This window comes from Echiichthys vipera (assembly GCF_963691815.1).
Source record: "Echiichthys vipera genome assembly, chromosome: 15".
Lineage (NCBI taxonomy): Eukaryota > Metazoa > Chordata > Actinopteri > Perciformes > Trachinidae > Echiichthys > Echiichthys vipera.
Genome location: NC_139840.1, coordinates 12,215,066 through 12,231,532, shown reverse-complemented (window position 1 = coordinate 12,231,532; position 16,467 = coordinate 12,215,066).

The window sequence follows — 16,467 nt, the reverse complement described above, 5'->3', positions numbered from 1 at the left end:
TTTAATATACTAGACTATGCTGTTTTCAGCAGCATATGTTGATGTTTCAGTTTTGTCTATTTTAGACATAACCAATTAGCTGATTTTCCTAAAAACAATTATAACAGGAGAAGAATTCAAACCCTGACAGAAAATAAAATATTTCAGGTAAGCATTCTGATCAGCCACTAGGCTACGGGGCAAGTACTATGTTTATATAACATACCAGGACATACAGTGGATGTGAAATGAACCAGAATCATCCAGCGGAGAAAACAAGCCACTTTCTCTACCAAAAAAAAACACAACAAAAAAAAAACTGGAGAGATTTAAGAACGTGGCCTCAGACTTGGCACAAATATGGATGACAGTCACGAAACCGAATGTGGGCAATAAACAACAAGTCACGCGAATGTACATTTCACATGCAACACAGTTGGTGATTTACTTAACCGTCTGGCTGTAATTTTATTCCCTTTGGCCTCAGTTACATATGGCATCATCTCTTATTGCAGCAGAGTACAGACTAACACACGAGTGAAGCTAAATGCAGGTTATCAATATAATACTCACAAATGACACCATGCAGGGAGAATCCAAGTGAACCACTCTCACTGCCAACTTCATTTGAGACAATGGAAACCTTTTGGTCTCCCCTCCCTTTTGAGCAGTCAGATCGCTGCTCCCTCCTTACGTCAGCCCCGCTCCCCTATTAAAACAATATACGAAAGACTTTGTGCAAAGACCATTAATGACTGGGGGAATTAATATTGAGCCACGACCATGTCTCAAAGGGTTACTGTGTGTTGACTTCCCACACTAAGCCGGCTATACAGCCGGCCTCCGTGACCACCAGCGTTGTCAAGACACAAACGTTAACAGGAGGACCTACACATTTCCTCTTAATTGGATGACTTTCATCAAACAACTACGAGCTTCCAACCAGCTGGGAAGGGTCAGGCTCGACAGAGATAACACAATTACTGCACATACAGTGGACAAAAGCATGTAATATCAGAGATGATGGAGGACAGCAACAGAGATATGCAGGGAGAGAGCCAACTAAGTCTTAAATCACCCTTTTTCTAAACACATTAGGGTTTCTGAGGTGCTTAAGTAAATTTTCCTGCTTGTGTGTTGAGAAAATTGTCTCCTTTTCATGTCATTATAAACTGCATCCTTTTGGCTTTTTGAACGTTTAACTGAAATATGCAAATGGAAGATTGACCTGTAAGGTTTGTGCAAATGCAGTCATTTCTTCTTACTTTTAGACCCTTTATAGTCTAAACAATTAGTAGATTAGAAGACAGTTGATATTAAAACATGTTTCAGAATCTCTTTTGTGAATGGCAAAAAAGCATCTAAGATCTAAGAGCCCTTACACCTTCATGGTTCTACTGTGCAGGTGTTTTCACCACTTCTCAGGAGTGTTTCCCTGACTCACTTTAGTTGCACCTGGTAGAAAGTGAGTTTTCAGCATCCAGAAGCTCTGCCCAACTTCAGGTGTGCAGGTGTTTATCAGGACCATATCACTAGTTTTTCACTCCTGTTATGTATGTTGTATTAAAGCTATACCTTTCTGACATTTTAACACTTTTTCTTTTGTAATCTTAAAATGCTCCTGCATATTAAAATGTAAAAGGAATCAACCAGACGTTGAAACTCATCAATATTCATATATTGTCATATATTTCTGCTAAAAGTCTGATCAATCATTTTATTCGGTTCGAATAAAATTATTTGGCAAAATAACACATTTAAAATGCACCAGAAGAACTGCATAATTTTCGCCCCAAAACTGCAAATAAGCATAAAGTGGGCATGGCTGTAAAGGAGACCAAACACTCCAGATTTCAGTTCAACCATACTAAACATGATTGGTTTAAACGAATCCTAAGAGATATTAAACACACTTCAGTTGCTATACTCAAAATACGGAAGGAAAAATGGCCTCCACACCATTATCACTGACCATTCCCCCGACTCATCGTCCTTTAGGGTACTTGCCCCCCCCCCCCCCCCTCTCCCCCGGCAGGTCAGGCCCGTTTGTACTCACAGTGCCTGGGCCTCGGCAAATGCTTCTTGCTGCCTATACTTCAACACGCCGTAATGCGTCGCTTTGTTTACAAATCTTTCCATAGACCTCTGAGTTTTTGTGTGTCTTGTCCGACTGTTTTTGAATATTTCCATCTGATCAAATCTGTAGTAAACACTCCCCCTCCGCATCACACTAACGTGAACCTTTCACCGCCATCGTTTTAAATGTCCGCGCATGGTCCGTCCTTCTTTTTTCTATGTCCAAACAGGCGCACATAAAACGTGAGAATCGCCGTAGGCCTCGTGCTCGTACATGTGCGCACGCTTGTGCTCGTGCAAACGTGCTTTACAAAAGCCCACCTCTCCCAAACAGGCCGTGGACGGCAAGTGTGCCGCTCCTAGGCGCGGTACGGTTGCACTCACACTGGTCAAACAAACTTGCTGTGAAACTTGCTGGGGCACGGTACGGATGGACAGTGTGAGTGCGCCCTAACATGACTGTGCATTTGGACCGGCTATCAGAATAAATAGAGAGACAGAGGAAGTCCAGCAACAAGGATATACTGCTGTACAATAGTTTGCAGCAATAATGCTCAGCTCAGTTGCAAGTTGCCATTTAAGAAAAATATTGTTCCAAAACAATCCTGAAATAGTTTGTTGTTTCTGACTGTTTTATTTGGGATCTTTATTATCCACTGTTTTACCCTTAATAAAAAATCAGAACTACCTATGTCAAGGGAAGAGTCGACTGGCCAAAACCAGAAGAGGCGTACCAACCAAAAAGCAAATATCACCCCCAGCCTCGTAAGAGCATCCAGTCCCCTGAAGCTGCTCCACATACACCAGGGAAACAGAACACACTCATGAAAGACTTGCAACATACAGGGTCAGGCACTCAGGTTGTGTCCACATTTGAAAAGGTCCTACATTAGTGTTACATAACATTAAATTGTGTAAGTCGCAATAAACAAGAAGAAGAATAAAGTAACAGAAATCAATGAATGCCTGAAAGGAGAAGAAAGCCATTCAAAAATCTAAAACAAGGCAGCAGGGTTTGAATAATGGTTGGCTTTGAAATGAAACATATGCTATTGGTACGAAATGGGCTATAGCATGTGCTTCTATATTTTTTACATTATTATTTTTTTATGTTTTAGTATTCTGAATTACACTAGAATCCACTAACATTTCTGGGTTGCAGGTGAATTGATTTACAGCGATGTGGGTTAAAGTAACATCTTCTAGCGTTACAAATCTAAACGTATTAGCTATTGAAATATTCTGGCCGCATACCAGAACGGCTTGAAAGATTCATGTCGTGTTTATGATGGAGTTAGCAGGCTTCTGGCCCCCGGGTTCAAAGAACCATCCTGAAACAAAGGAAGATGGAGAATGACCTGACCCGGCTCTGCAGTGTGAAATCACTCCCAGGTCACATGTGTTTTTGTTCATCCCCTTCACCTTGAGGTTTTAGAAGATGGAGCAGATAGCACGCAATGGTGCAACCGACCTGCTAAGGGCCACCTCGCCAGTCCAGATGCAGTCTTTCATCTTTTTTTAGAAAGCGCAGTTGCGGTAACAATGATTTCTACACTGACAGAAAGCCTGTGCATGATCACAGCATGCTGTTGCTCGGGGACAGAACAGGCATGCAGTTTATTATTCTGAATCTGGAGAATATTTCATGGAAATATTCTCTGCTAGTCATGGGGTGAAAACCTTTCACGCTATTATTGACAACCCCTCCACAGCGAGCCAAGTGACTCCTCCAGCTTGTGTCTGCCTGTTGTTTTCACAGTTAGGCCCATGTGTGCATATTGCAAAATAATAATTGTCCAATTTATCACACTGGTGGAATGGTGAAATACTCTGGATATATGAAACTGATAGGGTCAGTAGTAGTTGACAGTAGACAGTCCACTGCCCCATCAAGATCAAATGAGTGCCATTATGGACTGAATCTACTCAAGTTTTTCGTGATAAGAGAAGCACAGTGAGGCTCTCCAGACCAGCTCTGCTGTCCCTGCACAGATAAATGGCTTCCTCTTTTGAAAGCCCCCCCCCCCCCCCCCCCCCTCATTTGGATAAGCAGCATAATCAGCAAAACACTTTAAAAACTATTCCCTCATTAATGTTTGAAGCAGGGCATTCTTGTTTGCACCCAAAGTCAATTTGGACATAGTCCATGCTCTGTTGAACCTTTGAAAGGTTGAAGCTTCATTGCTCACGGGCAAATGGGTTTAGAAACACGCCAGTCACTCCAATTATTTTGGCTTTGATATAAATAACATGAAACAGAAATTCTGTAAGTGAAAATGAGGAGAAAAAAAATCTGGCTATGTATCTGCAAGTGTTTTATGTCAGAATTACAAAGGAGCATCACAGCTGCAGATTCACATTTTTTAAATAAGACAATCCATTTGAGTTTTTCATTTACATAACTTTCAAGTCTCACAATAGACAGACCAAAACAGCGAGACATAATTTAGAGTGAAAACAGAACTTAATGACTATTTAAAGCAGATGGCAGAGGAATGTTTTAAGATGCTGAAAAGATGTCCAAATATAGAGACCGCCGCTCTTCTCATTGATGTGACATTTACATGTAGGCCTGATATATTCAAGTCATATGTAATCCTACCTCCTATGTTTTAAGACATTTTAAATACCTGGAAGGCATTTTACATGTGTCTTACAGTATGTCTGAATATATTCATTCAACAACACAAATGTCAGCTGGGATCGGCTCCAGCACCCTCCCCCCCGCGACCCTGACCCCGGGATAAGCGGTTGAAGATGAATGAATGAACAACACAAATGTGCTTTAGCATCATATTTATTCCAAGAAGTGTTTTAACACCAAAAACATTTAAAATATTTGAATATTTTTAGTGAAGATTAGGTTTTTCCAATGTTAAAAATCATCAGCTGATGTCACAAAAACACCCAATTTGAGGTCCCCTGCTGTTTTCAATTACACTCTACAGATATCTAGACAAAAGTGAAATACAATACACACATGGCTATACTTAAATATGTGCTGTACTCATCTAAGTTATGCAGAGGAAATTATTTCATCCAGTTGTAAACACTTTTGTTTTAATGTTGGTGAGACAATGTAGATCTAAAACATTTTACAAAGACAACATTGTGAAATCGACACAACAATAGTTCTATCATGACTTGAAATCATCGATACAATGTCGGATTTTCTTTAATAATAACAACTTAATAACTGTAAAACTGATTTCAGGATCATGCAATGTAATAGAAACAATAAGGGAAAACTACAAAAAGGGTGTACTGTCCAGGGTGTACACCGCCTCACGCCTGATGTCAGCGGGGATCGGCTCCAGCCCCCCACGACCCCGACAGGGACAAGCGGTTGAAGATGAATGAATTGTTAATTATTCAGCATTTAACCCATTTCTTCTTCTGTGTTGTTCCAGGATACAGAGAAAATCTTCAAAAAAAATATAACGATAACATTGAAGTACTGCAGTCTTGAGAACATAGTTCGCCGGTTGTTCAGAAACGAATGAATGATGTCAATGGTAAAAAACGGATTTGACCTTTTGCTTCAGTTTTCTCTGTTGTATGTTTTTCCTCCCTTTCAGGAAGTGAGCCTGCACAGTGGTGTGTGTGTGTGTGTGTGGTCGTTAGTGAGACGAGGCTCACCTGGTGACCTTTTGCTGGCCTGTTCATTCCCCTATCTCTTTCTCTACATTATTGGTCGGTGTTGAGTTTAATGAAAACGGTGCACTGCATTCAAAAAATCAATCAAAACTTTTTTAAATTATGAAGTGTTTCAAGTTGATACAGACATAGCACTGAATGCCATCTTTTACTTAGTATACAAACATGTTTTACCTTGGGTAAACTACCCTTCACTAATATTTAATTGAAACACACATCAGTGTATTAACCAAGACAACTTGTAACTGTAAAAAAGTATATAAAAGTACATAAAAAAGGTTCCCCTGTGTTATTTCTCAATGACCAATGTGGGGAAAAAAGGATTAAACATTTCTAGTATTGATAAGCACATCATGATTTTATTTTTTATATTGGAAAGCATTTTCTCCTGGTGCTCCAGCATTCTCTCATTTCATACAAAGATGCATATCAGGGGGTCTGCAGACTTTTAAAATTGTTACTTTTTTTCTTCGATCAACAGAAATAAGTTGGTAAACTTTTATTACTTTTATTATTATTCTGCTGTTTGGAAGTGAAGTTGGCAGGGTAACATATTTAATTCATTATCTACAATGTACTGTAGTTAGTTTACTTCACATTGCTAAAAATCTCCCTTAGAGATAGGGTGAGGAGCTCAGCCATCTGTGAGGAACTCGGAGTAGAGCCACTGCTCCTTTGCGTTGAAAGGAGCCAGTTGAGGTAGTTTGGGCATCTAGTAAGGATGACCTCTGGGCGCCTCCCTAGAGAGGTGTTCCAGGCACGTAAAGCTGGGAGGAGGCTTCGGGGAAGACCCAGGACCAGGTGGAGAGATTATATCTCCACACTGGCCTGGGAACGCCTCGGGATCCCCCAGTTAGAGCTGGTTATGTGGCCTGGGAAAGGGAAGTTTGGGGTCCCCTGCTAGAGCTGCTGCCCCTGCGACCCGACCCTGGATAAGCGGTTGGAGATGAGTAAGTGATGAGTGTGATTCATTCTGGAGCTGAGATGTAACAGTAAAAGGTAATTATCTTTCCATATAAAATAAGTGAACTTTAAGTAAGACTGTACAGTTAATTGTGTTGCGTCAGGCTCCTCGCAACTTTTTTATATAAGAGATAAAGGCTTACTTCATCACTCCTCCTCTTCATTTTGCTTTTAATCTGCATTGACACTGTTGCACAGCATACAAAGCAGTCATAACACAGTTTTGGAAAAGGGTGTAGACTTAACAGTAACATATTAAATTTATGGACACAATGGTCTAAAACTGAGCCCACCCCTGACTGTCAAAACTAAATGAAACTTGAGTGCACAGAAAAGTTCACAGAGTAATTGTGCGTCAGGAATGAACTTTTGCCCGGTCATCCGGTTTGTGTGCACATGAAGACAGGCACTTTTCTGTCGTGCAACATCATTCATTATGAGGAGGACCTGCCGTTGTTACTTCACATGTGTGGGTGATTTTCCCTTTCGCTTGTCTTGATACGCAAATGCCGGCATAAATCAGCTCTGGATTTGATTGCTTGTAGACACATTAAAAGCACTGCAACATCCTTGTTATGTGAACTCTACAATGTAAAGAACACCAAAGAAACCACCAAAAGTGTCTCCAAAACTCAAGAAAAACAAGCCTCTCACTGATTTTACGATGTTATTTCATCGTATATGCCGCTGTCAACGAATTGTGAAATGCTTTCAGAGAAAATCCTTAAAAAAACACCAAAACAATCCAGATGACATGGATGACATAATGGTGGGGCTTTTCTTTTTGGCAGAAACGCTGCAATGGTTGTTGACGGCCACATGCACGACAGAAACAAGACGGAAATAAAGAGGATTGCAGAAGATTATGGGACTGATGATATGAGAACAGGTGAGAAGTCATAGTTGTTTTAATTGAATTTGTCCTGTACCTGTCAGGCCATGGTTAAAATGTCTTCCCCATTTCACAGCCTATCAATCATGATGATACAGTTGCTAATTACTTGTCTTGTGACTTAATGAACTTTGAGTACGTAATTTAGTCATTTAGGTAATGTCTTCTTTAAGTAGCCCTCTACTGGATTCATTCTTGTGTCTCCTGAGTCAGTCGGACCGAGGAGCCATCATGCAATCCGTGCTTGTTTTGTCAGCAGGCCAGCCGAGTGTCCGCAGTCACTGTCATGTCCTCAACCTGTGGTCTCGGCATCGTTAGACAGGAAGATAAATGCGAGCGCTATGGGCAGCGTCATTATTAATGAAAAGTGACATCATCGCGTGGTCTGCTTAACGGCAATCAGGCCTCTCTCTCTCTCTGCAACACTCAATGCAATCCAGATGTCCGTTTGATTAAAGGCTTAAAGGAGATTGTAGAAGGGTGAGAAGGGGGTAGCACAGCACAGGTTGACCCCTTTATTATAAAGTTTTGTACATTTTTCTTAAAATAAAAACACATGGAGGTAAACCCTCCCACCGCCTTAAGCACCCTGTCTCTTCTCTGATGGTCATCCCCTGGTTTCAAGGAGCAACACTTGATAATCCATATGAAATTTGATATCTAATTGCACCTGCTACTTATTGTAAGACATTACGTATTTCCTACTCCTCATAGTTGTGGGAAATTCACGTACTGATGGTTTCACACTGCTGGAAGCTAATTGGACAGTCAAAGCTTACTTGTAATAGTATTTGTTATTATCAATATATTTAGCTTGCTAGCTGTAGGACAGCCATGCTGGTCTGTCCACCACTTTGATTGGTTGGATGGATGGCCAACTCGTCCAAATTTGCCAACCACCCAACTTTGGTGATTACCTGATTTTTCTTGTAACACCATCAGGAGGTCAACGTTTTCACTTATCCAGTAATAGACTAGCTTAAAACCTTGGGATCCCTTGACTTTCCCTTAAACAGCAATATGAAGTTGACATTTGTGGCTTTGAGTGAAAAAGTAAAAGTATTGGATGGGTTGGTTCATTCTCAGCACGTCAAATACCGACACACAAGGCAATCTTACGAAAACCGCAAACTGCAAACTTCAAACTGCAAACCGCAAACCTATCCACAGCAATATTAGACACTCGAAGCAAACGAAAATACTTTTACCTACTATAAGGGGCCGCTGTTCATGGTCCGTATGTGTCCCGTGTGCCCTGTACATAACTTATTATACGAAACATATTATAAGACCCAACCCTGATCAAACCTTAAGTAGTTTTGTTTGAATTCCCAATGTTAACCACTTGTTTAAGTATTCAAAATAGCAACTATCGTGGATCGCATAGTTCGACATGCAGGGCTACCCAGTGTGTTGAAAAGTGATGTCCTGATCAGGTGTCCATATGTGACAGAGTGGGGTTAAGAACGGGTTGGCCATGATTTTTTTTTTTAAACAATCAGCCAGAAAACAGTTCAGCAACTGCTTAACTCCTCACCCTATCTTATACAACAGAAGCAGATTTCAAACACTATTTTACAAAAAATACTGTCAAACATGCACATGTCATGTCTATGTAAATTGCAATGGAGATGCACAGTCAAAACCAATTGTGTACTGTCTCTAAACGCACTGGTATGAGAGGAGAAATGGGACATGATTTAGATCTACCTAATTTTCTCTCCAAATAACGTTTCAGCAGGTTGTCCAAATCATAAGGCGAGGAGGCCTTGAAAGCCTTACAGTGACAGATGCAGTCATCTGGCAGTGCCACCAGGGACTCGCCCCCTGTCCAGCAAAGAAGGATTTAGGCAAACTCGAACAAACAAAGACATAAAAACACACCTGTCACAGGCCAGGATGAATTAAGTCTACCTCGTTTTTTCCCTTCTCTCGCCAACCAGCATTTGACCTGTGCTGGCCGCAAGAAAACGCAGGCGGTTTGGACTGACTGCAACCTGAACTGCCACATAAAATGACTCACCTGACACTGACTGGGCGTGACCGTCCTCAGCTCACATTTTCCCCCACCAATTTTTATGAGAGCAAAGCCAAGGTTGAAACTGAAGCACAAACCCACCCAGTGCTTCTTAGCCCACTTGTTTTCTTTAGCGTAAATGTTGCTGATGCAGGATGGATAGAGGGATGAAAAATGAAAATCCGTGACTCACTTTATTTGCTTTATTCCATTAATGGCAGACATAATGTTTATCATGTTACTATGGTGGTTCTGAGGGTATATCCCAAGTTCTGTGACATGCTTTTTTCCACCATGTTTCCACGGATGGGGGTCAGTGGGAGCCCTTAATATCATTCAGAGATGTATTTCTGTTTTGACTGTGTGGGTACCAAACAAACATGCAGTGCCTTGGAGAAAACACTGGGAAACTTGCTTCTCTGTCTGTTAAGCTCTCCCATTCTCTGCAGGCCAAATGTTATACAGGGGAAACCATCACTCACTGTCTGTGCAGGATTTCAATGATGCTATCTGTTGGTGTAAGCTTGACGGATGCCACACATGTAGGCTGCGGGCCCTGTGAGGGTGGAGGGCCACGAGACACCTTGAGCCAGTTACACAGAGAAAGGTGGTTTAGCAGGAGGTAAAACGATGACCTAAAGTGAAAACACTGAACAGGGAGTGTGTGAGGCCTGTCAATCAACATATCTGTGTGCTTGTTTTACCAATTAATTGTTTGTTTAGTTCTCTGCAAGCCGTCTGACTAACACAAGGGAAACATTTTCAAATTTTCCCCTCATTTTGAAGGGAATAGTTCTTACAGTGAAATGCATATAATGCTCTGGTCTGACGTAGTCAATAACTTGCTTCAGACCTCAACACCAATAATCTTTCATATAATCAAGAATTATAACTTGCAGCTGGCACTGAACAGGTTAATGGTCTGTAGATTTGTTCATTGATATCTTGTGCATTTTTTTTTCATTTTGCAAAAAGGTACAGTAGTTGTAGCACATATTATATTTAGGCTATCTGCAGGGGAGCAGATTTCAGGTCGAAACAATTCTGTAGTTTTAAAATACATCCTTTAAAACCAATGAAGGACTCATTCATTGCGAACTTCATTTATAGAAAATAAATCATACTGTTGATTAAAACAGTGTACTGATGAAACTGCAATAAATTCTACTCTTTCTAGAGGTTAAAATGTTAATTCAACTTTATGATCATTTTATATTCCTATATTATTTTGTCCACCTCCTATTGATAAGGGTAGGAGAATTAACAGCAATGCATGCATAATGCAATGCAGTTCAACTGCACCGCAGGATTTATTTATGGTCATCAGCAACAATCAAATATAATAAAAAAGACATTTTCTGTTTTATGTGAACCAAACCCTCTAAATGGTGGGTAACAAAAATATTTAAGACTGAAAATGATTGTTAATTAAGCATGATAAATATTTGAACTGCTACAACGATTTTGAAAAGACTGCATCATTAAAAGCTGCAAAACACAACAAATACCTTTATCTCTGTGTAGACATCTTAAATATATCTTATCACGGGAGACTTCTGCTTTCTAAACACAGCCAAATCTCTCTTTCCTCTCTGGTCCGAAGAGACAGGCAAAGCAGCCCTCTGGTCTCAGGATGTCTGTCCCCTGTTTGAAGTTTATCTAACTACCATATGTATTTGTTTTCTCCAGCAGAGTAAATGATGATTCTCTCTGTACACTAATCATCCACCCCCCCACCCCACCCCCCTGCTGCGCATGTTATTTATTATGAAATGACACCTCACTGTCCGGAGAGCCTACTGCAGTGGGCATGATTCATAGAAGCAGACTATGAGACACAGGAAGACCATTAAAAATCCTATCAACATCATGTCACAGTTGGTGGACCATGAGGAGGAAACTGGATAGCCAGTGAGAAGTTTTATGTTCAAGCCCGTTTCACTAATGGTAAATCCAGCTCAAGATACTATAATCCAACCCAATCCCAAATGTGACATGATTGCCTTTCACAGGAATAAACTGAACCAAAATTGACATTTTGGGAAATACGCTTATTTGGTTTCTTGCTGAGAGTTGGACCTAGTCAACATGTACACAGGTAATTTTTTAAACAGCTTTTTCTATGCGTTTCAGCCTTTCTTACATAAATGTACAGTTATTCTTTCACTACATTGAGGAACAGAAGCATCTGAATGGGCTACAGAGTGATCAATGCACCATTGCAGCCAGGAAGACGTCTGGTTATAACGTTTTTTTTCAGGCTTTTGATTGGCCAACATCTTCTTGGCATGCTCTTGACAGTGCCTCAATGTTGTGTTCTCATGTGGATGGAGATTTTCTTTGAGAACAAAAGCAGGGAAATTCCCTGCTCTAGGCCTCAGATGAGAAGATTGATACTGCTGTCATGTGTGTACTGTCTATATGTATCCACAGCCAGCAGCCGGTTATCTTAGCTTGAGACTGGGAACAGGGGGACAAAGCTTCTCTCCGCCTGATGGTAACAAAATCTGCCTATTAGCTTCTCTAAAGCTCACTAATTAACATGTTAATCCAGTCCTCAGGTCTTTATGCTCAGCTAGGCTAACCGACTGCTTAATGTGGCGTCACATTTCTATGACAGGACCAAGATGGCGACGTATGCACAACGCAAGGCTCAATGTCCCTCTGCCTTACTGATCTATAGAGTATTTATATTAATACCACTGTTTATATTGGGCCTACTGGATCTGTAGTGCACACACCTAGTCATATCATGCCTCCAGGTGTTGTTCTGTATATAATGTTTACTATTAGCAGAACTTTTACTAATACTTTCTGGACTATTTTTTTTATACTAACCTGCACTGCATACCATGTTCTGCTCTATACAGTATATCTTTGCATATTCATACCACTGTTAAAACTGTATATATGTAGTGTATCCATACTCCTGTGTATATTCTGTTTTTTTTGTGTATTTTCTAAAATTAAAACTATTTCATCAACAGTTTTAATGTCCACAGTAACATACATCTGTAATAATCATGTATGTTTGAGTGTATGTAAAGACAGAAACCGTCAATATGGCAATACTAAAAGTATTACAGAAACTAACTCATGAATGGCCTTGGCAAATACACAGAAAATACCCTGACAGTTGCAGATGCCTGAGCTCAAATGGCATCAGTCTGCGCCGAAAAACATCAGCATGCAATGTTTATGAAACTAAATCCTTAAGAGCCCAGAAATTTCAGCTCAGTGATAAATTTCCTTTTTGGATATTTTCAATCTTCGAATGCACTTAGATACACATTCTGGCTGCTTTGAAGACTTAAGGTGGACATATGGCTTTCCCTTTCCTCCCTTCAATTTACTGATACATACCAGGTGTTGTACTTTTCATGTCGCCTTCTCAAGATAAAGGTTTCATTTCTGGAAGAAAAGAAAGAAAAAAAACATACATATTGGTGTGCTACGGTGGAAGACGCTGCCCTTTTCCCCCAAAATATATTGTGCTATCCTTTAACATAAATGAATTCTATTTCTTTGTCTTATAGGCAAAGGGGTCTCTTGTATCTTATGTGGCCCTCAGATGTTTCTGTTATTATCACTGCGCTAAGACAATTTATTATAGTACAGTTCCAGGACAAGTAGTCAAGGAAAGAGGCATGAATTTTCTCCCAAGAGGTGCTGCAAAAGCCAACAGTGCAATGGACAAAATGAACAAAGACTGCCACAAGGAGGAATTTGGTGCATAGATAATGAACAGATAAGAGGGAAGGAATGAGAGACTTTGTTGCCTGTCAGGTTGTGCTGATGGGTGTCTCCTTTAAAAATCAAGGGATGGTCAACACCAGACACTTAAAAAGAAAAATGATTGGAAAAAATCTGGGTTGAAGTTCTTTTGTTGGCTGTTGAATTTATCAGTGATAGACTTGAAGCTTTAATACGACTTTGGTATGGAGGGGGAAAAACAAACTATTTCTAAGCTAATTTCAAGTCCCTGTAGATCAGAGGGTGTTTGACAAGGAGCTGCATGACTTCTTCAAGTGAGGTAATGGTCATGTTTCTAGAAGATAAAGTTGCCAGAACAGGCCCCTGTCACATTAATTAGTGAAGGTAACACCAAACACCAACCCAGTATGATTCACCCTCAAAATTCAGCAATAACAATGGCCCTTCCTCATCAGACACAGATGAATCATTTGTAGGTGGGCTCCCTCGACTCGAAGCGCAAGTCTTATTACATTTTGTAGTGTTTTACTGAACCCAAATGATCCAGTACCAGATGTGATGTGCAAATCCATACCGGCAGCTTGCTAGCTTTATGTCAGCCCATATTGGAGGTTAAATCCTCCCAAAAATGTCTCTTAAAGCTGCAGTGAGGAAAATTATAGTACCATTAATAGCCCTGCCCTATATCAAGAGGGACTGTAAGAACAAACCTGGTGGATGTCAACACTCCTGTGAAGTCTGTGTCACTCTTTTTCATAATCACATTTAAAGTTTTAATCTGATTAAGCATGTACAATACAAGCTTACCCAATGTGTGGTCTCCTGCCTTAAACCCCCATCCAAATCCTATTATTACTCATTTTAATTACAGGATAATACCTGTGGGATATTGTATCATTATTGTTGCTAATATTATTAATATACAACTGATTGGCACTTGCATCACATGCCTTGCTTTTGAGATGGCATTTCACTCCTGAGAAGACTGCTATGCGCACAGAGAGGGCTACTGTTAATATAGTAGATTAGTAGTGTTTTTAAATGGGAAATAGGCGCTGCCATTGAGTCCTACACATTCCACACAAGCTTTGGCAGTCAAATGTCAGCAGACAGTGTGGACAAGCTTATTCTGGAAGATAACAACTGCTCCTTCTATTTTCATGGCATGTGATCAGAACATTCTGTTGCTAAATGTAGTGTTATTTCAAATGCATTACGTTGGTGTGTAAACACGCTGGTGTAAATGTTTCCCTGTGAAGTCTTAATAGGCTTGACTCCTGTTATTGTATCTACCGTGTTCAGAGTGCTAAATCAAACTGTTTCTAATTAGAGGGAAGTGAGTGCAGGGAGAGTCAGGGAGGTCTGAGGAAACCCAGCCACCGAAGGTGTGAAAGATGAGGACAGATGTTGTGTTGTCTCTGATGGTGAGGTCACTTTGATGGCTTTGACCTCATAAGCGCGAGTCAGCAGGACTCTCGCAGCCAACAGGTCATAAATATATGCCTGGGATCGGGAGGCAGACATTACCAACATAGCGTTGCATGACCCAATGATCTGGCACGCTATACACAGCGTAGTGTGTTGTTTTGGTGTGCCCATACTACCATTCATTCACAAAGCAAAATAGATTGACTGTTCTGGCGTAACAGAAGTAAAGGTGATCATAATCAAAGAGGATACCAGATCTTATAATGAAATTTGAGGAAATATTCAATATTGAATATTTACACTTGGATAGTTGCAACTGGAAAGTGTTTTTATATTTTGTGCTTATTGCTGGTGTCATGCTAATAAGGTGTCCTTGACCTAGCACTTGCACGATAGAAATAGAATTACAAATTGGGTAATTGAACACTTAAGACTCATTATAAAAATTAGTGTTGGCCTGACCGTGACCCTCTGTGTTTGATAAATTACCAAGTGTCATGATGCAAGAAACAGCGATACACTGCCCACCGTTGGCAGGAATGCATATTTACAATATGGTCACCATTACGCCACACATCCATCACCTAGCCCTGTAGGGTTTTTGGGGGTCTGCTTAGTGTGAGCTTTGTTCTATTGAGAGTACAAACATGTTTGGGGACCACAAGTTTGATGACGTCCTCTCCAAGCTCTTCCCTGTTGTTTTGCAAAAATGACTATCAGTGATCACGTCCCCAAACAGGTCAGGCAATTCCAGTTTCAAAGCCACATGGAGGATTTATTAGAACCAGATGGGCTGTGCTCGCTTACAAGCTCGGCCGAGTCGAAAAACACTGGGCTGGCTTCTCCCAGGCCTGCTCTGGGGGAACGGAGAGCGGCTGGTCCACCCATTTCCTTTCCTTGCCCTTCCCAGGCATGTCAGAGAGGAGCCAAGCCAAAAAAATCAGACCTGCAGTGGCTTTTGGACAGGCTAGGACTCGAACAGTGTGGTAATTACGGATGGCAAGAGGGAAGGTGTGCGGTAGAGAGGAGGGGGGCTGCCAGGCGGAATCATCCTGTGCCAACAGCTTTAAAAGAGCCACAAAGGAACTAAAAGAAAAATAAACAAGAAGATTGCTTAAAAGCTCTGGCACTTTTTTCTCTGACAATCCCTTGACAATGACAATGCAGAGGGAGCTGAGGTTTGGATTCTTGATGCTCTTTGATGATGAACAGTGACATGACATAAGACCCAATAGGTCATTGGACTTTGAGCAGAGAAAATGAGGGAGAAGCTAAACAGTCGGCATCAATGTATTTACAAGGCAATTGTCTTATCCTAATAACTGGTCCCTCTGGATGTTTCCCACCCAGCCTTTAAGTCCTTCAATTATTGCCAACAGCAATTTACACTTATCCTTACAACTCGTTTACTTCTGTCGAGCCACCTGTTTTTCATTGGCCAGACATACTTCTGGTAGCCCTCCACATCTCTGAGCTTCGACTGCCGCACTGCTCAAATGGCTTAAACCTGGCTGGCAGAAGTGGAACTCACAGTGGTTTTTAAAAGGCCTTCTCTTGCTCTGTGCAGAAATCAAAATAAATTACACCTATCTGCGTTCAGAACATGTACTGCTATATGTTACCAATCATGTTATAACTCTGTGCAAGCATGGCTTTGTTAGTGTTAGGTGTTATCAAAACTGTGGCTCACATCAGATTTAAGTCATAAAAAATAATCTTGACTTAGACTTGACTGCTGTGA